The sequence below is a fragment of the Conger conger genome, chromosome 1, assembly GCF_963514075.1.
Source record: "Conger conger chromosome 1, fConCon1.1, whole genome shotgun sequence".
Classification (NCBI taxonomy): Eukaryota; Metazoa; Chordata; class Actinopteri; order Anguilliformes; family Congridae; genus Conger; species Conger conger.
In genome coordinates this window covers 5,607,098-5,629,740 of record NC_083760.1, presented here as the reverse complement: position 1 = coordinate 5,629,740, position 22,643 = coordinate 5,607,098, and the positions used below count along the sequence as shown (strand labels likewise).

At 43.8% G+C, this 22,643-nt stretch overlaps 2 long non-coding RNA genes across 3 annotated transcripts; both read left to right on the top strand.

Moving 5' to 3' along the window:
- The first annotated feature begins 356 nt into the window (after positions 1-356).
- Positions 357-6,186, top strand: LOC133106573 (uncharacterized). The gene is made up of 6 exons (XR_009704549.1): positions 357-573; positions 2,312-2,332; positions 2,549-2,581; positions 2,729-2,767; positions 3,402-3,467; positions 5,475-6,186. It is a non-coding gene; the product is annotated as an uncharacterized LOC133106573 (long non-coding RNA).
- A 7,126-nt stretch (positions 6,187-13,312) lies between these two features.
- LOC133111466 (uncharacterized) lies at positions 13,313-22,629 on the top strand. 2 transcript variants are annotated; one of them, XR_009704999.1, is made up of 3 exons: positions 13,313-13,450; positions 19,859-19,986; positions 22,421-22,629. It is a non-coding gene; the product is annotated as an uncharacterized LOC133111466 (long non-coding RNA). The 2 variants fall into 2 exon arrangements; XR_009704997.1 differs by lacking the exon at positions 13,313-13,450 and adding an exon at positions 18,357-18,509.
- The last annotated feature ends 14 nt before the right edge of the window (positions 22,630-22,643 follow it).

Here is a 22,643-nt window from a genome sequence, read left to right as displayed (position 1 = left end):
TGTCACACAAAATGTCAGTCAATAATTTTGCCGTATTGACGTATTTTCCATCGGCCACTGTGAACTCGTATGCATTGCAAACAAATGTAGTATAAATGCTCATCGGGGCATTAAGAATGTCAGGGACGATAGTGGCCTCTTTGATAACATATGAACTTTTAGTTTAGGTGTGATTGAGCATGTTGTACTGTATTTATTTCGCTTTTCCGCTGTAATCCAATCGAACTATACCATAAGATCCTGCATAATGAAAAACAAACCCGCCAAAAAGATTGCGTCGAAGATGATCAACAGTGGCAGCCAGCCGGTTTCTTTAAGAAACATACCACGCCCTTGTCATGTGACAGAGTGACTGTCCAATGTCTGTGCGCAAAACGTAAAATCTGGTTCGAACCGGTTTCCATCTTATTTTTCTATAAAAAAAACTTTATAAAACATACAGCCGTTATTATTTGACATTTATTGCACGGCAGTTTTATACACAAGCGCGTTACGTTAGCTAGTTGCGAACCATCATATCCAGCCTGCTAAGCCAGATCCCAATTTCAAACGGTCAAGATGCCCAGAAGAAAGGTAAGAAAATATGCATTGCCTTTTATCGGCTTGGCATATGTTTGTAATCTTGATGGCTAGCCGTATATTTAGCATTTCCAGGTGGTTATGATTTTAAAAGCACAAGTCCCGTTTGCTAGACGGGTTGCTGAGAATGGTCGTCCTTTGCAACTGGCATCGTGATGTGTTGTGCTTAGAGGGGGAATAATCCAGCTAACCAACTGTAGTTGTTCATCTTGACATTTTAACAAAAGGGTGTTTTGTGCGATACAAATTCGCGTGTGACCATTCGTTACGCATCTTCACTGCATGTATTTTAGGGGTTGCTAACGTGAGAACTAGCTAACTATCATGGCACATTCGGTATTGGCGCGTTGCGCTTGACATCACTGAGGCTGGCTGGCTGCATAAGTAACATGAACTTGCCGTGGTGATAAATGCTTCACTAGCAATCGTTAATTGTATTAGATATTTATGCTACTTATAATGCCATGGCAAATTCCACATATATATTGACTAGCTACTATAACTTAGCTAAATGGCCTAAGTTACGTGCGTTAGCGAAGTACAATTTAAACGCAAAGTTAGTTATCTAGCCTGCCTTGTTTGATATTTAGCAAATATTTTTGAATAATGGTTAACGTTAGAAGTCTGTAGCTAGCTAACGTTAACGTAAAATTTATTCAGAAATCCCGAAAAACAGCAACGTGAAAGTTAGCCAGGTTGTCTTGATAATTTGAACGATTCTCGTCAACTTCCATCTTCGCCATTTAGCTTGCTAGCTAAATTAACATTAGCTATTAAGCTGCCATATTTGTTTTGGTAGCTACGTTAACGTTAGTTAATACAGCTAGCTAGCTAAAGTAATTGCTCGACGGCCAATTAGAAAATCGACATTTGCATGGCGCCATTATATTTTGAACTTGCTAGCTAACCTTGATAGCCAGTCTAGCTAAAGGTTAACTAACGTTAGCTAGCTACCTTCGAGACCAAGGTTTAAACGAAAGAATACGGGTTGTTTGTGATTAACATTAAACATGTAATTTAACGTTACCTTAACTTAGCTATGGTGGCTAACGTCAGATATCAAGGTAACCTAACATTCTTCTGCTCGCAAGTGGGCGGTTTCCTCTCCTGACCTTCCCAAGCTTGCCAAATAACTTGCTGACCAGCTTGATGAGAACAAGTGAAACACTTGGCTAACAAAAACACTGAGAAATAACGGGAGGATATTTATGTAGCTAGAGCTAACTTGGATTAGAAGCATTTTTAAAGGCAGAACTATATTAATGGGGTCTGGACGGTAACGTTAGTATGTTCAAAACAGACTGGCTAAGTTAGTCTGGTGCTGACGCGCTTCGCAGTTCGCACTGTCAGAAAATGAACGAAGGCGCGCAGCTTGTGCCCGAGCCAAGATTTGAATTTGAATATGTGCGGGAAATTTTCAACTGTCATCAAAATACTGTAACCGCCAAATTAGGTTTACGGAACTGTACTTCAACAACATAACGTTAACAGCATTTTATTTAATTTATTTTTTAAATAAAAAAAGCTTTTGCAAATTCTATACATTTCAGTGATTTCTGTTTTTGACGATTATTTTGGGGTCTTCCCCTTCGTGCATAATTAAACGTCTTGTTAAGCAAGTACCTTAGGTTATGCGGGGGGGATGTTTGTGAATGTAATCATTGTTTTACTGAAAGTTGTAACCATCATGAGCATGTTTACATCCTTTCATTTCTGTTTTTTTTCTTCCTAGAATGACAAACCGAAGGAAGAGGTTTGTGCAATATATATGTATATTCTAATGAAGTTCCTTTTCATGTGATTGTTTAGCCACTGACCATTAATTAGTTAATTATGCCATATTTGAATTACAGTATTTAACGTGAACTTTCTCTGTCTTTGAAATTGAAAAGCAAGAACCTTTTTCTCAATTTTATTATGGTTTTATTCTTAAATTGCTCTGAAAAATCTTTAAACCTTCCTCCCCCAGAATCAGCTCAGGCGTTCCATCAGGTTGATAACTGTAAGTATATTTTCCTCTGTCAAGATATTCAAACATAGCCTGTTGCTAAATATCTTTTGTATGTTAATTTTAATAAAAAAATGTTATCAGGCTGTGAATTTTTTGGTGCAACTCTAAAAACCATTTTCCTTTTCTTTTAATTGTTAGAAACCTGCTGCTCCCGTAACCAAAAAAGTTGCCGTCAAGGTATGGAAGACAACTGTACTGCTATATATAAGGCCTTATTAAGCCTCTAAAATTATTGCATTAAAATTATTGTGTAACACACTTGCCCAATGTATAGTTTGGAAAGTGATGTGTAGTTTGGCCTTGGGGCTACAATATTAGAATAAAATAAATACTCATTTGTCCTTTCATCAGTTGAGATGTACACTTCCATGGAAATAAAACTGCTTCTGAAATGTTTTAGCATTTTTAAACTTCATGATGTAGCCCCCATTATTCCTAGATTGATGCCCAAAGACCCTCTGCTTTCAAAATCATCATTAGTCCGATATTACATCATAATGGTAATGTAATGTAATATCGTGGTTAATGAATATATATACATGCATACATACATACATACATACATACATGCATACAGATTTGGGAACCAAATTGGTATTTTGAAAGTGCATGACCTGCCTGGGTTATTTTTTCTGGTTTATCCAAACTTCCATCCATCTCCCCGGCCCCGGTTGGCATCCAGGTTGGTTATGTAGGAAGGTACATCTTTATCGTGGGCCTTAATGAATGTTTTAAATGCAAGATGATTCCTCTCCACTTGACATCGCAGTTCACCTGATTCAGCTCGTTTTAAATTTTTTTAATTTTGCAGAAGCTAGCCAAAGCAAAGAAGCCCAAGCCTGCCCCTGTTGAAAACAGTGATGGCAAGGCAGACCAGGTATGTGGAAAGCATTTAAGTGTAAAAGTCTGTTTGTGCTCATACATTGTCTATGTCCCATTCTCTGTGGTCTTATGGCGCGTTCCATTTACCTCGGAAGTCAGAAGTCGGAGCTGGGAATGACGTCACACCCGAGTTGACCGCATTCCAGTAAACAACTCGGATAACCAAGATGGACGCCTCCAGTGCTATTGTTGCTATCGTTGTAGCCATTGTTAGCAATACCAGTTGAAAACACCACATTACACGGTATTCTATACATACAAACACCGTAGTAACATGTCCACAGATAGACGTTGGACAGTACAACGTATACCACTTATTTAATTACACAAAAACAAAACAGAAGTGCTAAATAATACATTACGAGAGATTTCATTTACCGTTGACGCACGGAGCAGCCATCTTGGATTTCTAACTCGGGGTTACTCGGTCCTTCCGACTTTCCCAGTCGGAAATCCCACCTCAGGGGGCGTTCCAGTTGAAATGTCCGACTGGGAACTCGGAAATTCCGACTTCCCAGTACAAAGGGAACGCACCATTAAGGCCCGGACACACCAAACCAACGGTCGGACGTCGGTGGCGCCCTGTCGGCCGAGTCTTTCCGGTGTGTCCCGCACGCCGACACTCCGTCGGCGTGTTTTTGAGTGCTCCGACGCCGTCGATGAGAGAGAGCTCTCTGATTGGCTGTCCAGCTAGCGAATCAGTGCACGAGAAGAGAAACGGAAGCGACGAAAGCAAGCCATTCCAAAGTTACTATCACTACCAGACATAATTTTCGATTAGTATTACTAAATAGCGAGAGAACAAGGAAATTGCTGCAAACTGTTTGTTGTGAGCGAGACAATGGCTGCTTCTAGGTCCAACGCAATGCAAACGCATTCCCCGGTCTTCCGGTTTCCATTTTTTGAAAGACAAGAGTTATTACCTCTCACGCAGGCCAGGAACGTACGTGCAACTCGGCCGTCGGCGGACCGTCGTTGCGGTGTGTTCGGCACAGCCAACATTAACGATGCGTATCGACGCGAGGCGATCTTTGTCGGCGCTCCGCGGCCGACCGTCGGTTTGATGTGTCCGGGCCTTTAAGGGAGGGTGACAGTGTAAGGACATTAAACTACATGCCAGAGCTTATTTAAAATTGTAGCCTGTCAAAGCTTAAGGATGAGGCTTTCTGCAAATATTAGGGGTTTTTTGTAGGGGTGGGAGTGAGGGTCCAAATACCTGGATAATGTGTTGAGTCTTCGTAAGCGGTCGGTGACCAGGAACCATTAGAAAACGTCCATCAGAAAATCAGTTTCCAGTCACTTTGTGGTTAGTGGAGCTTCTCTCTCATTGCAGACCTCTTTCGTTTAATGAAAATGTGGAGTTGGCACGAGATGAAAACTGGACGGTTCACACACATCTGTCAAACAAACATAATTTATGTGTAAATGTGTATGACAGTATGACTGGGCGTGATGTCAGGTGTATGTCTATATGTTTTATGAACAGTGACTGCAGAGGTTTACATTTGTGGGCTGAGTACCACTGCAGTACGTCTGTATGATTTTACCTGCCCAGGGCAGCAGGGCATAAGGATTGTCAGGATGGCTGTGGCTGACCGATTTCATTTTAAATATTTAGGAGTAACTCCTACAACACAGCCTCTTTTCAGCTACAGAGGTTTGTCTAATTGAATTTTGTCTAGTTTCTTTTCATTTATGGACGTATTGTACTCATTACAAACAGCTTTGGTGCAGTCGTGGCATACATTAACGACAGCCAATCGATTGCACCACCAGTGTAGCATTTTCTAATTTAAAGAGAGCATTGTTTTTTGTTTGTTTGTTAGTTTTTTTTTGTGGGTACATGTTTTTGTCTTTGAACCTTGAAACCATTTGTTTTATTCTGAATATGAATGATGGGTTTCCTTCTGCAGTGCCAGGATGGCAGAGATGTGTGCACCGGTGTCATGTTGATCCCATCTTTTAAAAACCTCCCCCTTTTTTTTGTTTTTTTTGTTTTTAGGCACAAAAGGCGGAGGCTCCAGCAGACACCAAATGAACAGCGTTCACATTTTTCATCATTCTGTGTACTTGGTGACTGTACAGTTTAAAATAACTATTTTTTACCAAGTTTTATATAAAAGAAATGCAGTTTTAGTTCCATTGTTAGCTTGCATATGATGTATTAAAACTGCAAAGGCGGTTCTTGTGTTAGGATCTTTTTTTTATGCCATTGTCCTCTATTCCGTCCATGTCCTGTCAAAAAAAAGAATTATGTGCCCTTCCCTACCATTTTATTTCCTGCATTTTGGTTTTTAAAATACTGTTTTAAATACCGAACATTATCGAAGGCAGCTAAAAATATTTGTTAAATGATGTGGGATTAATTATTTCCCTAATTCTTGTTTTAAAAAAAAATGATTATAATATAAATGATACCAAGGTGGGTAGTTAAAATGTTTTGGGAAGAGATGATATGGTTTCTGTTTTGACTGAAGTTTTGACTGAAAAGCAAATGTAGATGTGAAAAGAGAAAATGAAGTCAACCCATATGATTATATTTCGAATGTGAACTTTGATTTTGTTTAAACTGATGAACATGTATTTTCTGCCCTTATTTTTTTCCACTAAATATAATGTTTAAAAGTTTTGGAAGCCGTTGTGATGTCCTCCTAAAACAAAATAATGTTTTTTTTCTAGTTTAAGTGATTTAATAAAGGACAGCACAAAAATCATTTGGTTGGCTTGATTTATTTAAAGTGAAAAGGTCCCCATAGAATGGCATAAAATGCTGGCTTTGCTGATTTTCATTTTTTTTTATTTCTTTTATTTTGTTTGCTGCATATATTCCTGGCGTGCATTTTATTTTATTAATAACCAACTTCCTAGGTTATAAACGTTCCTAGTGGATGTATAGAACACATTTTTGTATTCAGATTCAAAGCCACGCAATTCAAACCAGGAGAACACTGTTAACGGGTAGGCATGCCTGGTCCTGGAGCGCCAGTTATGTTTTTGACGTCTGTTCCATCCGAAACGAATTGATTATATTAATAATCTTCAGTCTTATGGATGAGTACCCCCGGGAGAATACATCGACAATAAAAGAAATGGCATCTCTGGCTCTTCAGAACAAGGATGACCTATAATGTAATGGCATGCATGAGTACAAATATATTTTTTAATGCTAATAAGGGAATGGCATTTTCCCATGACTGATCATCTATAATTGATTTATCCAATTTGCAGTGTTTCTGTACTGCTCTGAAGCTGTTTTAGTGTGAAGACATCCATCAGCTGTAGAGTACACAGACAGTATAGTAGATGGTCTTTGAGGGTGATTTTGGAGATGGCATGGGTTCAAGCTGTTCATATCAGGCCCCTTTGTCAGACTTCGTTCTTGCATTCTTTTGGCAATATATTCCAAAATTAAAACCACTAGAACCATTAGAAACCCATTTTAAAAGATGGCTCCCCTCCACAACCCTCAATCTCCTGAATTTGGGCGTATTAGGACAGCCAATCCAAAGCCACCAGACTGAATAAACATTTGTGGATGGTTCCTGGCTTTTTGATTTTAATGAAAGTTTATAGGTTTTAGTTGAATTGCAGCCTCAATGTGAAATGGTTATAATGAAAGTGGTAAATATGATAAAAGGTTAATATATTTTTAACTAAGCTCCTTGAAATGTGTACTGTATGAAAATAGAGAATTGAAATGAATTCACTCCTATGATCCTGATCTGTACGATCATGTGTAATGGTGCATGTGCTTTTTTTTATGTATCCTTTTTGCCCATTGCTGTATAATATAATGTCTGGTTGTAAGAGCACTTGATCTAAAAACTTGTCTGTGTTGACTTGTTTCTTTAACAAAAAACATTGTGTTCCACCAATTACGTTTGATACTGTAAATCTGGTTTCTCTGGGTTTTGTTTTAAAGTGGGGTACTTTTAAATACTATACGTCATTGGCCACACAAAATTAAATCAGGTCACTTAGTCTTTGACAGAATGCTTTTAGAAAGTAGAAAGCCATTCCAAGTGTTTTACTGTTAACCCAAAAAAAAACAACACAACAGTTCACAGAGATTTGCATAACTTGATTTTCCTAGCTTAACGTCACTGTTCACGTTGCAAACATGACAACGTAACGCCTTTCCTTGACCTAACATTTCAGAATTGTTGATGTTAAATTTCAAGGTACAATCGGTAAGGTGCTTGTGTTAAAACATAGTTACAAGACCACTGTAAACCCCTTCCTATCATTGAAAAAGGCTCGCTGACATGTTGACTCGGAAGTCAGAAATGACCTATTATACCTTTCACAGTGAGTTCTAATACCAGATCGGAGGGCGCAGCTCATCACCACTGTAAGACGTTTATCATTTATTTGTAAAGATACACTCAGTGAGCAATGTATATTAATCAGCCAATCATGTAACCGCAACCAAACGCATAAAAGCATGTAGACGTGGTCGAGTTAAGCTTCTTTTTTCAAATCAAATGTCAGAATAGGGAATAAATGTGACCTGAGTGACTTTGTCCGTGGAATGATTGTTGATCTCAGACTCAAACTGCTGATCGGGGATTTGGCAGAGAATGGTGCGAAAAACAAAAAATAGTTCTACGGGCAAAAACACGTCAATGCGAGAGGTCAGAGGCCAGACTGGTCGAAGATGAGGGGAGGGTGACAGTAACGCAAATAGCCACACATTACAACAGTGGTGTGCAGAAGAGCATCTCTGAACACACAGCACATCATAACTCTTAAGTGGATAGGCTACAGCAGTAGAAGACTTAATAAGTAATAAATACCTAATAAAGTGCACTGAGTATATCAGCGATACGTACAGTCAGGTCCATAAATATTGGGACATCGACACAATTCTCATCTTTTCGGCTCTATACACCACCACAATGGATTTGAAATGAAACAAACAAGATGTGCTTTAACTGCAGACTTTCAGCTTTAATTTGAGGGTATTTACATCCAAATCAGGTGAACGGTGTAGGAATTACAACAGTTTGTATATGTGCCTCCTACTTTTTAAGGGACCAAAAGAAATGGGACAATTGGCTGCTCAGCTGTTCCATGGCCAGGTGTGTGTTATTCCCTCATTATCTCATTTACAAGGAGCAGATAAAAGGTCTTGAGTTCATCATCCAGAGATTTAAAGTCCAGTAAAAACATTTTTTAAATGTAGCCAACTTAACCACAACTGAACTTATATTCTCAATAGAAGCCAAGTAAGTGGTTTCAGACATGGCCAAGGACGAATAAACCTCGATCGATTTCCAGGTCAGGACTGAGGAAAGATGCATCCCAATGAAAAAATGTATCCTCCATTCCTCCACTCATCTGCTACCCTTCCCAAGTATGGGGGGGAGCAAAGGAGGATACAGTCATGTGATGTCTCCGGGAATTTGTCACCTGCTTCCTGCTACCCGCGAAGTGGCCGCAAATCAGCACCGCAGGCAAGAGGAAAGGAAGAGAGGGCCCCCCATCCACAATTCTGATCCCATCCATCCATCCATCTATTATCTTAACCCGCTTATCCTGAACAGGGTCGCAGGGGGGCTGGAGCCTATCCCAGCATACATTGGGCGAAAGGCAGGAATACACCCTGGACAGGTCGGCAGTCCATCGCAGGGCACACACAAACCATTCACTCACACACTCATACCTATGGGCAATTTAGACTCTCCAATCAGCCTAACCTGCATGTCTTTGGACTGTGGGAGGAAACCGGAGTACCCGGAGGAAACCCACGCAGACATGGGGAGAACATGCAAACTCCGCACAGAGAGGCCCCCAGCCGACGGGGATTCGAACCCAGGACCTCCTTGCTGTGAGGCGGCAGTGCTACCCACTGCACCATCCATGCCGCCCAATTCTGATCCCCAAAAACATATTTCATACTTTTTGATACTTGTTTTACACCAATTGTTATATATTTCAAATGGCTCCTCCTATGCAGAACCAAATGAGGGGACGAATTTGAAAACATTCAACAATTTAAGATGAAATGTATTAAAACGGTTTGTTATTATTTCCACATGAAGATACAGTGTACGGAAATAGATGTTCTCAAATTGTTGAGTTTTATTCATCGTAAAATCAAGTTAGAAATGTGTGTATCAAATTTGATACTGCAGCTCTTTTGGGGAAAATAATCAGCCATGTGTTGCGTACGATTCAATTTCTTGTATTTCATCTTATAAATATGACTTTAAAAGTCCATTGTGTTGTTGAGAAGTTAATTGACATATATGTACAATAGTACACAGGCATTTAATTTTATATATCCAAAAGCATTGGAACAGCGAGGCCACTTCCTTTGTTTTTGCAATTTGCTGAATACATTTGGGGTTGAGATGAAAAGATGAACACGAGACAAGAGAATAGCTTGTACAACAACTTGTAATGTCCTGAAAAAGAAAAACCACTGGTGTACTGAGCTGCAGACATCGAACAGGTCAACCAAGGTAAAACAACAGCAGTTGATGACAGAAACATTGTGAGATCTGTTAAGAAAAATCCAAAAACCTTAGTCAGTGACATTACAAACAATCTCCACAGGGCGGGGGTGAAGGTATCTCAATCAACCGTTCAAAAAACGCTTAGAGAGCAGCAATATAGAGGCTATACCACAACATGCAAACCACTCATTAGTAGTAAGAATTGGAACGTGAGAAAGTACATAGATTAGCCACAAAAGTTGTGCAACAAAGTTTTATGAACTGATGGGACCAAGATTAACCTCTACCAAAGTGATGGAAAGGCCAACGTGTGGAAAGCATCTGCTCATGATCCAAAACTTAGAAGTTCTTCTGAGTCAATCTGGCAAAGGAAGTGTTATGGCTTGGGCTTGCATGGCTGCTTCTGGAGTGGGCTCACTAATCTTTATTGATGATACAACTCAACATGCCAGTTTGGTGATGTCAGTCTGTCTCAGGTTTGATGCAGTTATTGCAAGCAAGGGATATGCTATCAAATACTAAGTCTTATTTACTTTCATTCACTTATATAGTCTCTGTTCCAATACTTTTGCTCACCTTGGGGTGACATGGCTCAGACAGTAAGAGCAGTCGTCTGGCAGTCGGAGGGTTGCTGCTCTTGTCTCGTGTTCCTCTTTTTTATCTCAAGCCCAAATGTATTCAATGTATTTATTGCAAAATAAAGAAATTGGCCTTGCTGTTCCAATACTTTTGGAGGGGAATGTATATTGATCTATATCTATCAAAGTATGAATAAATAAATATTTACCCTACATGGGATAGTACTTGGCAAAGATGCAAGTAATGCACAACTCCACATTTCTCATCTACTGAAATGTGGGTGACATCCCAAAAAATACTAAAGCATTTTCTAATATAGAGTATCATTGTCCAAATACTTATAATGTACTGTATATCCTTGCTGGTCTGGGAATGTTGTTAGCCAGGTCTTAAACTACTTCTCATATCAGTGATTGCGCTTATGTTCTTAAACACTGTAAAATGCTCCGGATAAGAACATCTGCTAAATGAATTAAAAAATATATATAAAAATGTTGTTTACCTGAAGCGTCCACTAGAGGGAAGGATAAGATTAAAACACGCTGCAGTGAGCTGTTGAGTCCAATGTTAGTAGTACCCATTCCAACCAGCAGGTGTCTCCCGCTCCCTGTTTCACAACTGTTGCGCTCCTTGCTTTCAGCGCACTCTGTAAAAGTAACAGAAGCGCGCGGTTCCTGGTTTGAGGAGATAATTTATCAGGCAGCTGAGATGTCCCGTCACTCAGCACACATAAAGGCATGAAGTGATAAAGACTGATATCGGGTTTTGCTCTTCTGGGCCCACCTGTTACTTTGTTCTGCAGAAGTAGGCAGGAGAACGTGTCACAGTAAATGCATGTCATACTTAGCAGAGGACTTTGGAGCTTCAGTGAGACTTCATCGTAAGACCTGATCTCATACAGGATCGAGGAATGACAGTTTATATTCATAGAATCCAATACCATTATTATTACTGCAGAAGTGGTTTGGAGGGGGGGAGGGGGGGTCCTGTCCGTGTGAGTTCAGATTTAAAAGCAAGCCCCCCCCCACCCCCCATAAAAAGAACACCTGTAATGTCCTGACCGAGACAGAAAACAACACCTAGAATAATCTCTGTTCTGACATGGAAACTGTATGGTCACGCTAAGACTCGGAACCGCACTGTCCTCTCAGGTCCTCTTCACACGTGTCCCTGTGTTTGATCTCCACTTCATTGTACGTCGCTCTGGATAAGAGCGTCAGCTAAATACCTTATAATGTAATGGAAACAGCCCCCCCCTCCCCAACATCATAAATGTACAGTATGTAGAGAGAACAGGTACATGGAACTAGACTGGACCCAGATGCAGATAGTCGAGTCGGTTAATATTTGTCCGTCGTACAAGAGCTTGCGCGAAACGGAGCGCTGATGCTGCCTCTGCCTCCGCTAGACTTCGGTCAGAAGGGGGAGGGATTTCTACAGTACAGACCTCCCTTGCGCAACAGGTCCTATACATTACCACCCTAAACACGGAGAGAAGGAGAACGTGCACGGCGCGCGTGCGGGTGTGCATGTGTGCATGTGTGCTTTTCAAGGTGACTGGGAGCAGGAGTTAACCTTTTCAAAGTACTGGGGGACAGGCTTTGACTTTTAAAAATATTCTCAGCAGGTAGAAAGGGGGGTGGGGGTTTGTTTGTGTGTTTAAAAAGTCTTGAGCCTGAAGGTCCCTGCAGTAAATGAGAAGCTGTTATCTAAGTCAGATTTGTTTGGGGGCGACTCTTCAGACAAAGAAAGGGGTGTACTTTACCATGTCAAGACCACAATAAGTTTGCGTTGGAATTGTGCAAGCGCAGAACGGGTCTGTCTGCTTTTCTCACTCCACTTTTGGGGAGTTGCATCTGCCCCTGTTGCTGTAGAGGTCTCCAGGCGTTTGTCGGGGGATGAAGTGAGCTTGGTATTTAATATAGCCATGTGCACTTATTCAGACTAAGTCGCCACCTCAGAATCTGGGCCGAAAGAGAGGGTGAGGAAGAGGAGCTGGCAATGAGGAAGGGGCCAGAACTTAGACCTCAACGGGGTGAGGAGAGGAAAGGTGGGAGGTTATATTTTTTGTTCCATCAAGGTGTTGACAGCACACACGGAGGAGAACACCGTGCAACAGATGGACCAGTGTCCTTAGTGCATAGCTTGTGCCCTTCACATTTGTTGTATTTTACGAATGACTTTGAGCCACATTATATCTTTTTCGAACCAAGTGCATGTAACGAAAGATCCCTGCATCCAAAAGCATGGAATTCACTGGAGCTTCATGCTCAGAGAATGTAGGCCCAATTTACACCCATAAGTGCACTTCATGCTGTTTCAATAATATAATTTTGGTCACCATTAAATTTAGGGCACATGAACTGTAAGAGTAAGGTGAGGTTTGAGGAAAAAGTTCTGAAATGGATCCAGGTTCTTGTCAACCAGTCTTCGTAACAAAATACAATCAAGACTACAACTTTCTTTAAGGATTAAAAACACCCGTATGTGTTTTTCAATTAAAAATAAATCCCGCATATCATTAAGATAACAAAGGTGGCTAGCCTACTTTTCGTGCGCGCGTACGACGCGTAGAATGGCGGGGGGGAAAAAAACGCTTTTCTGCACCAAATAGTCAAACAAATATTCTCAATAATTAGCCACCTTGGACCATTAATTTAAAGGAATCCATAACAGAAGTCATGGAAATAAAAGTAAACGGACATAGTGCTGGCTAAGGACCACTAAGCAGGCACATACTACTGTGTGGGGGATTCTGTGGTATGAACGCGCCTCCAGTCAGCTCTGCGTACTGCACGTGCAACCCTCCCCCACCCCTCTGGTGAACGTATAGGCTGTTCAGGCTTCCTATATAGACAGATACGTGCACGTTGCGTGTCTTCAACCCCCCAAGTCACTGCAAAACTGTACTCAGCGCTAACAATACCAAGCACAGCAGGTAAGTGTGCAATCAGCTTTTCATTTCTCCATTAAAGATACATTTTTTGAAATGTTTAATGTTTTTTTAGGTTTAATTAAGAAACAATTAAGTGTCGCTATCAAGTAAATATCACCGACTGGATTTGGATGATGTTTGGGGGGTTTTTAGCCCTTGGAAATACTGAAAAGTCGCTGGTGAATGTGATTTCATATAATTGAAGTTGGGTTGACTAAATGGAAGACAATGTTCCATAGCTGGGGTGGCTCAATTGCTTTGTTCAGCTGAACGCGTTTGCAATATTGCTAGTGTATAGCAAACTACTTTACAAGTTTTACAGTTTCCATGAGTTATGCAGTGTCTTTTTGTAGTTCATACAACAAATTAACAGTATTTGTACATTTTTTCAAGCCGCAAAGGTAGGCTGGGGTTTAAATTTGGCAATCGCTAAGCGCTAGTTAGTTGGCAGCATTTCACAATTTGATAAACTAATTGGCCATCTCCTGCAAGTGGCTGTCATTTATGAGTATCAAACGGCTACAACCCGCTTTATTCTTCTATATTCCAGACTTTTATTGAATTTCTGGCACTTTTTGAAGTAATTGTACATATAGCGTTCATTCCTTTTCTTGGTTGCAAGAGCGTTGGTGGTGAACTAAAGTGAATTTAAATTGGTTAATTGTTTCATTGAGAATTAAACACGAGTGCGCCCGTGAAAGAGTAATTTCTAAAATGTAGCTGAATTATGATCTTGTATTGAAAATATTTCCTATTTTAGGCAAAACCTTTGTTTAAAATCCAGATTGAAATCGAACGAGACTCCGGAGTACACGGTGTTCTTTTCGCGTGTTCCATGAGCACACCGACGCACGTTAAGAAGGGGGTTTGGTCGGTGATCTGAAATGGCAAAGGGGGTCTGCAGCACAATGGAACGATGAAATTTATGAAATTGCACACATCCGAATTTGGGTGAAAGGGTTAGGTATTTGGAGAATCTACTTGGTCATATGGATCATGGTTAAGGTGACCCCCCCCACACTCCTGTCTTGTCCGTCTGATCTGTGTGAAAGGTGAACTTGCGGAGCAACATTTGAGTTCTATTTGATTCATGTGTACATATGAATTTTTTTTTCTTTTTAATGTATATATTGCATATTTTACGAGGATAATGAGGAATGTACATTGGCTCTTCATGACAGTCACTCTTTTAGAATATTTTATTCATTTATTCATTAATATTTAAAACCCTCACCATCGTGTTATCATTTGGTTGTAATTACCTACAATCTATTTAATTAGTTTATTTATTCCTCTATGTTTGGGGGGGGGGGGGGGGTTCATGTTCTGAGGCACCGGCCCCTACTTGCCTTGCCATGTATGTTGTGTTATAGCCTTGCTTTAAACATGATTCATATTTGTTAAAACGGAGACCAGACATGCCACGTATAACACACACACACGGGCCCCTGACCTTTCTGATAACTTTCACGATTTGAAGAAGCATCTGAGCATGCAGTGGATCTGAGCATGCAGTGTGCTGTTTTGGCTCCAGCTTGGTCAATAATGACATAACAGTTCCTGTTAAAAGGAAAAAGAAAACAAAGAAAGAAAGAAAAAAAGGGAAAAGGTTTACCATGCCTTTTTAAAAAAAAACATGATCGCCGCTAATGCCACCTGATAATATTAGCATTTACATCCAAGTCTCTCTTTACCAGAGCTTGATATTTGATATTTTAAGAAGAATTTGGGTTAATGCCAACAGCTGCTGTGGTCACTCAACAGCGAACATATATCATTCTTCCCACAGAAACCGACGCATGCATGAACTTAAACTTGTTTTGAATTTGTTCCCTTGGGCCTGTAAAGGCCAACAATCTGTTAAAGTGGCTCACAATTTAGTGTTATATCTACATACACGAGGTTCAGAAAAGTGTCATTTAGATTAGGAGCCTCCCCCGGTCTGAAAGTGTTGTTGCTGGTTGAATCGATGGCAGTTACGAACAGGCTTCAGATCCTATATATATTTTTTCAGATGATTGGCAGTCACTGTTTTGTCTGATGGCCTGGTAAATGATCGAAGGCCTTTATCTAAACGCCACCAGAGTCGGTCGCTTGGATAGATGGACATGGGGGTTCAGTTTCTCCTTTCCGAGCGCTTGGGCTGGTCTTTCTCAGCTGCACGGACCCACAATGCACTGCCGTCTGTAATTTCTTCCCCCTCCAATCCGGTGTTGAGCCGTGCGCTCTTTCCCACAGGCGCGCGGCACTGTTGAAGTGCGGAGTCGAACCTGACACAGGTTCTCTCCCAGAAGGGGAGGGCGGGCGGGGCGCGTCTCGTTGTTGTCGGTTCTGTGTTGCCCGGGTTACGGCTGTGCAGGGGTCGGGGAATGGTAAGCGTCAGAGAATCAGAAATGAACGCTTTCAGCAGTAGGTGGAGGTATCGGACTGTCGCACCAGCGGTCCACGTGCTCTTGGCATGTACGAGCCACGGGATCTCTATCGGCCCCGACGCAGTGCAGGGCATCCGAAGCGAGTCCTTTTTCCACGTGCTGAACACGTCTCTCTCTCTCTCTCTCTCTCTCTCTCTCTCTCTCTCTCTCTCTCTCTCTCTCTCTCTCTCTCTCTCTTCCCCTCTCTCTCTCTCTCTCTCTCTCTCTCTCTCTCTCTTCCGCTCTCTCTTTCTCTGCTGACCGAGGGTGGCGGCGTTGCGTAACGCAGATCGATAATGAGGTGCAATCTCGCAGTCCGTCCTGTGCGCCTCACCGCTGGCTGCAGTAAGACTGCGGTTCCCCCAGTGCTACACCAGGACTGCGAGCTGCTGCTCCAGCAGCTGAATGAACCGCCATTGTAGGGGGGGGGAACCTGACAGAGAGAAATCCCCCCCTTCTATTGAAAGGGGGGGGGGGGGGGGGTGGCTTTAGGGGGAGGAGGCTGTGCTTGGTGCTGGACTCTGATTGGCTGAGGGATGTGACGGACACGTGTGTTCGCAGCATGCGCTCGGGCCGCTGGCGCAGGAACGTGAGCGTAACGCGGGGCGACAGGCCGGCTCTCCCCACCTTTGTGTTCGGAGCCGAATAAATAAAACGGAGCCCCGCCGCCTCTCCGCTCAGACACACACATCCCCCCCCCGCCGCCCCCACTCCGGTCCCCGGCCGCCGTCCGCATTCCCAGCCGGGGAGCAAGTCGCTGACACTGTGCGCTCAACCGTCGGCAGACAAGCTTTTAGAAACAAAGGAATCGGAAACCATTTTTTATTCCCTGTGTGCGGAGGGCTAGATGCCCTCCGGTGTGTGAGATAATAATGGCGGACTGGTTTTGTGCTGGGGACTCGATTCCCATGAGAATGTTGTTTCTAGCAAGTGGCCACCATTTCGTGTCCCATATGAGCGTTGTCGTGGCGACCTTTCGTCTGCTGGTTCCGAGCGATTCTCTTTGAGAACGAATGCATTTCAAACACCCGTCATGTTCATGGTCTGTCTTATGATTTCATGAAGGCCCTTTTCTGATACCTTTTTGCACAATACCGGTCATTGAATCAAGGTTTTGTAAACCTGCGCCTAGCTTGCACACCTCCACCCTGCCTCCTACGGTATGGCAGATTTGGGGCACACATGCGTGTGTGATTCCGCGAGGCTGTCTCATGTAAAAAGAATGAGGGCGGAGCGCAGTGTTTACAAAAACTCTGGATGAAGCGATGCTTGAATTTCGGAACGCCCAAACCCGCAGGTGTGTACCTGCGTCCTTCCCAGGTGAGTCACACTGATGGGCGTGTTGATGCATTGAAATGAAGACGGCCATATTCATGCATCAGGGTGCGGATATCCAGGTGGTTCCGCGCACTGCAGCCATTGGATTTTCCCCACAGGGAATCCCAGAGCTGTGCGCCGGGTGGGGAGGGAATGTGCATCTTCTCACGCCTGGTGAGGGAGCAGCAATAGGTCCTGGATGCTGCAGTCTGAGGACGGTATCAACACACGGCTGCTAGATCAGCTTTACAACGGGGGTCCCCATGTCTCCCTCCAAAAGGCCAAAGACCTGCGTACAACATCTTGAAATTACTCTGGCTTTCAATTTCAGTCATGAGGTGAAGAAATGAATAAAACAGAAGCCCTTTGCAGATTGCCCTGATTTGCTCCAGAGAGAGCACTTCATGCTCATTAAAGTTGCAAAACATTACTTGCGGACAACCGCCCTCATTGTGGCCAGTTTCATGAAATGTGAGCAATTTGTAAGATTAAATTGTATATTTATTATTTTAATGAACCACCCTGTATGGTTGCAATTAGCTTATCAAGTTACTGAATTTGTTTTAACTTGTGTTAAGGAGTGGATGCAAGTTCATTCAAGTCCCAAGAAATGCGCATCAAGCGTCAAGAATAGCAGCGACTTCTACCGGCCGGTCCTCCGGTTTTCTGAAACGGAAAAAGGTTTTGTATAACAGCGAAAAGACACGCGATGCCTTGTAAAACAATGCCCCCCCCTCCCCCGCACACAAATAAACCACAAACTGACATGCCAGTGGCTGTTTGCAGGAAAGTGCCACTCCTGAAAACACCAAACACGATCAGAATCCTTGTCGTCATAGCGTGCCGGGGTAGACTTGAACTTGATTATGTAACGCAGTGACGCATTGACACACACGCATGCTCGTTGAGCGCACACACATTTAAGGCCACTCTCCTCCCAGAACGCTCACTGGCTGGGCCGATCACATCTGGCGGATTGAGAAGGCTTTCGTAGTGTAGTGTAGTGGGCAGGGCTGTGTGTTCGCGTGTGCGCGTGTGTGTGTATGGAAGTGGAAACCACAGAGCGTGATGTATACCGACAGCTGTGTGTGTGTGTGTTGGGATCCTGCCGATCTGGTTGGGTGAGACGGGGCGGTATAAAAGGCGGGGCTGAGGGGGGCAGGGCCTCACTCGGCGCTAGGCTAGCTTCCTCCGCCTGGCTTCCTCTGCTTGCTGGGACGTGTGGCAGCCAGAGCACGTTTCTGTCGGGGGCGCCTTTTGGTCGAAGCCGGGGCTCGCCGTTTGGAGTCGCGCCCGTCTGGCTTCCTGTGGCTGGAGGGGGGGGGTCATCGAAGGTGAGGAACCCGCTGAGTTTTACACCCCCCCACATACCTTCCTGCAGCACCCCCCAGTCTGGATTTTGGGATTTATACATACTTTTCATATACATGAAAAGTAATTTTTTCTTCACGCCCTGGAGTAGCAAGCTTTCCTTAACTTTTCCAAGCGGTCCAACAGCAACCAGGTGTACAGTCGCATCCCTCTTAGAAGTGTGTGTGTGTGTGCGTGCGCGTGTGTGTGCGCGCGCGTGTGTCCTCCTCCCTACCCTTCCCTGCACAGTCCTCTGGTCTTCTGGTACCATGCACCCTTCCAGTGGAAATTCGTTGGCTTAGGAGGAACCCTTGCTGATCCATGTTGTCTTCTCGGTTGTAGGGAGCCGTGCACCGAGATTGGCGGAGTGCTACACACGCCTCCCTTGTGAGGTGGTTGTGATTAAATGTTCTCCTTTCCTTCCTGTGCACCCACATCTGGTCCTGATATCATGAGCTTCAACTGCGGCAGTTTCTGCTCTTTCTGTTGTAGTAATGTCTCCCAATGGACTTCTGAGTTTGTGTGGACACTAGACAAAATCAATGAGGTTTGGCTTGTTTAGAATCGCAAAGCTGCCATTGAGTTGATTGATGGGTTTGACTTCAGTTTGGTAAACGAGGCTTCATTTGGCAGTTGAGAGGTTTGAACTGTCAATTGTTCAAAATTGGCAGAGCAATGTCCTGTAATTGTGTCCAGAGGCAAGGCTGAATCGCTGTCTTCTGATTTCTTTTCATCCTGATGGGTTTTATTTGTGATTATGAACGGGAGCGCTGTTCCTCTCCCAGAATCCAGTTCAGACCGGCTTGTGTAATGACGGGGACATTCCTGCGGAAAATAAAGAGGACCCCGAGGCGAAGCGGGTCCGATCCGAAACGAGACCGGAGAGACGCGGCCGATTGGTCGGCTTCTGTAGGCCCTCATGGCAGGGAGTGAGGGCAGGGTAGGAGGATATTGTTGGTAATCTTTGCCTTGGGCTAGGTGAATTCATCCTTTCCAGATGCATCCTTTTACGGTCTTTCCATCCCGATTTAAACTCTAAACTTGAAGAAATATCAAGCTTGCGTGTGGAGCTGGAAGTGTTCCTACCCCGATTACTCACTGTGGTTCAATCGCAAAAAAGCAACGATTGATTGTTATAGGCATACTGTATCTAATGAAGGTATGCATTCTTGGATGCGTATGCGAACAACCCTTGAGACTTGATTGCCATACAGAAGCCGGGTGTGCGGAAATATGAATGCGAACTGGGAGTGGTTCCTCTGACACGGGAGGTTGGGGGGATGGGGGGATGGGAGTGGTTCCTCTGACACGTGCCTTGTTCTCTGACCCTCAGGCCCTGCTGCGGTTGGCTGACAGCGTGGACAGAGGCCGGATTCGCCATCGCGCACTGAACGCCGACTTACCACAGACATGATCATCAGGCTGGGCAGACTCACTCCTGGGTACTTCAGGCTTCTCCAGGTCTGTCCATCCGTCTGTCTGGGGATGGGGTGTGGGGATTTTGGACTGGGGGGGTTGGGGTGCGGAGGACCAGAAATGGAAAATCCAGGTTCAGAAAGTTCTAACCCAGGATTTCATTCCAATGACCTGGATGTACTATATTGGCATGATTCTGCTATCCAGAGGTAGAACTAGTTGGTGAGTTCATGGGTGGAAGAAATGCTTTGCCAGGACTTTCTGATCCCTGGATTTTACACCTACATGTAGAGGAGGGGAGGTGTTACAGTGGAATGATGTTGGTAGAGTTTAATGCGAATGAGTGAATTAGTTTAATGCTTATGTCTTGTGAAGACACTTGCCCGGCTTATGCATTTGAAAAGTTGGTCTCCAATTGCAGAGTATGTTGTCATTTCAGATTTTATTTCAAATAACATTCATTTGATGTTGCCCACGATATCTCCCTCACAAACCACCTTTAGGATGATTATCCACCCGGAGCACACACGAAAAACAGATGGTGCATTAAGCCCTTCCTATAATAGGACCTGAATGTCAGCTGCCAGTTTGCATGAGTAACCAAACGGTGGTTAGTTCAGGTGTGTCTCTACAGTGAGCCTCTGTTCCACCTCAACCCTCCTCCCAAATCAGATCCGCAGCCCATTGGCGGGCCAGGGAATCCTGTTCTGACTGCAGCGTTGTGCTTCGGTACGCTTTTAACCCTGACTACAAACCCGCTGGCACAGAAGCCGGTTTCTCACACAGGAAGTGCCAGCTCTGATATTTCAATTGCGACTGAGGGGATTACACAAAAAATAGTGTAAAAACATAATTCTGGATGTCCCAGCCTGTTGCTTAGATTGAAGTTTTATTTTTGTAAGTGAAGTTGTAAGGGATTTGTACAGATGCATTCTTTTCGGGAGAGGGTGTGGTGGACATATTTTGGCTCCCACGAATGTGGGGCCTGCCTGCTGCCCAGGGTTTGGCAGAGTGGTTCTCACTTGGGTGCCTGGTATGTTTTTAATATAAAGTACGGCGCTCTTCTCTGGTCTTGCCTGTTGCTCTAGGAACATGTCGCTGCTGTCTCAAGCTCTAGAGCATTGACTCAGGTGTATGTGGTACACACTCTATCACACTCGTATCGCTTTAATGCAGCTAGTCAAAAGCTTGTTAAAATGGCATTAGTGTCGGCAACTACTCAGGCCGTTTCAGCTTCAGTGTGTGCGTGTGTCTAATCGGTGCGGAGTAAAGTCTGTGCTTGACTTAAGGCTCCCGGCAAGAACAATCCGCTTTCATGTCTGCAGGCCTTCACCCGATTATGACTGATGCTGGTGCTAATGCTATTGATAGACTTGTTGGTTTCCGATGTTCCTGCACTTTGCTGAACTAGCTTGTCCATTTCGCACGCAGACCACCACCGCCAACACCCCGTTTTGGGATTCCATGTGTTGCTCAGCAATGGTTGGATGAGATGATTTTATTTTTTACATTTATTTATTAATTTTTTTTCAATCTCACTGTCTGGATTGAAGTATGGCCAGGACCGCCCCCCCTCCCCTCCCCTCCCCTCCCTCTGCCTTCTGGAATGTTCTCTGAATTTGGGTCTCTGAAACCTCACGGATGGCTCCAGGAATCCTGCGCCCAGCTGTGGGAATGCACTTGCTTAGCACAACAGTTTTGAGGAGGGCGTTATGTTTGTGTTATTGGGACTCAACCCCGCCCCCCTTTGGGTTCTCCTTGTAGGTTTTGCCTCGACTGAAAGGCTGGCTGTTGCATTGCATGGAAATAATTGCAGTTTTGATTGAAATGCGAGTCCTCAACACGATAAAGGTGTACTGTAGGGGGTTGGAAGTTTCCCCTTTACCCACCTGCCCCAGCCACATTTTGGGGCACATAAGCTGTGATGTAAGCCAGTGAGAATCTATCCTTTTCAGCAATCATGAGCAACGGTGTGCAATGGCGCTCAAATTGGTTGTGGGCTTTGAATGGGAGTTCCGAGCGAATGAATATTCCACATTGTACGCTTGCTCGCATGCAAGCTTGGTTTACATAACTCTGAACTCATTTTACGCTTGATGGAAATGAAATGGTGTGTGGTTGTTTTTAACCCTTGAGTTTTTGGTAAAGGCGCGTTAGCTAATCCAGCCCAGTCCACGTCAGTTTGACACCAGGTCAAATACTTTTAATTGCTTTGAATTCAAATACTTTTCTGTACTCAATTTGACCTTGCCTTGCATGCAAATGAGCCAACCAAGAGGGCCAGGAGGTGTGGTTAGCACTTTTTTGAGAGCATTTCACAGGTTCCAATACTCCAGACAAGCTCCGTAAAGAATAGAAACATATTTGAATCCAAAACTTAATACGCATTTGACCCCAGATCTGCTCCTAGGTTGAATTGGTCTGCTGTTGGGGCTCACTCTGTGTCTCTCTCTCCCCCTCTCCCCTCTCTCTCTTGCAGAGGCAGGTGGCGGGCGAGGTCCAAACACAGCCGCAGGACCGCATGGTCAACCAGCTCGCCATGATGCTGGCCATCATGGGCCTCAGCCTGTCCTATTACAGCGCCCGGCAGATGACGGAGAAGGTGCAGAACGCCCCCGCCCCCTGAGGAGGCCACGCCCACCCGCCAGCCAGAGGAGAAGGCTGTGTGAAATCACTGAGAGGGAGGGAGGGGGGTGGGGAGA